The sequence below is a fragment of the Ursus maritimus genome (assembly GCF_017311325.1).
Source record: "Ursus maritimus isolate PB19 chromosome X unlocalized genomic scaffold, ASM1731132v1 scaffold_X1, whole genome shotgun sequence".
Taxonomy (NCBI): Eukaryota; Metazoa; Chordata; class Mammalia; order Carnivora; family Ursidae; genus Ursus; species Ursus maritimus.
In genome coordinates, this window is record NW_024423319.1 from 84894755 (window position 1) to 84895280 (window position 526).

Consider the following 526-nt stretch of genomic DNA (forward strand, 5'->3'; position numbering starts at 1 on the left):
TCCCACAAAATGTCTTTGATGCTCACTGTTTTGCTATTATTCTCAAAATATACACTGTATTCCCCTAACCCTGGGCCCCAAATCCCACAGAATGACGATAAACTACAGAGTCACAGAGAGAAAACACCTCTCTGTTCTGTGGATACTGTTTTGTGTTGGGGAAATGGTAGCATTCACAATTTAGTCTTCTGGATTTAATTTGTAACTACTTCAGTTGGTGCCTTTTTAAAAAAAAAAAACAACCTCAAAAAAGCCAAATGGCAAGGCCTAAATGCCTGTTTTTCTACCCCTTTGGCCCAAGGGGTTACCCAAGGCTCAGGGCACGTACCTCATTACCAGAATACCGCCTTGCGTGTATTTTGGAGAGATGGGGATGAGTTTGTAATGTTTTACAGGCCTGGTTTGGAGATCTATGTTGCTTTTCTTTTTGGCAGTCAATCCGTCCTACATGTGACAGAAACATGTTGTTGTGTGTACGTTAAGTAAGTTCAGAAGCAGAAACCAACAACAAAAAAAAAAAAAAAAA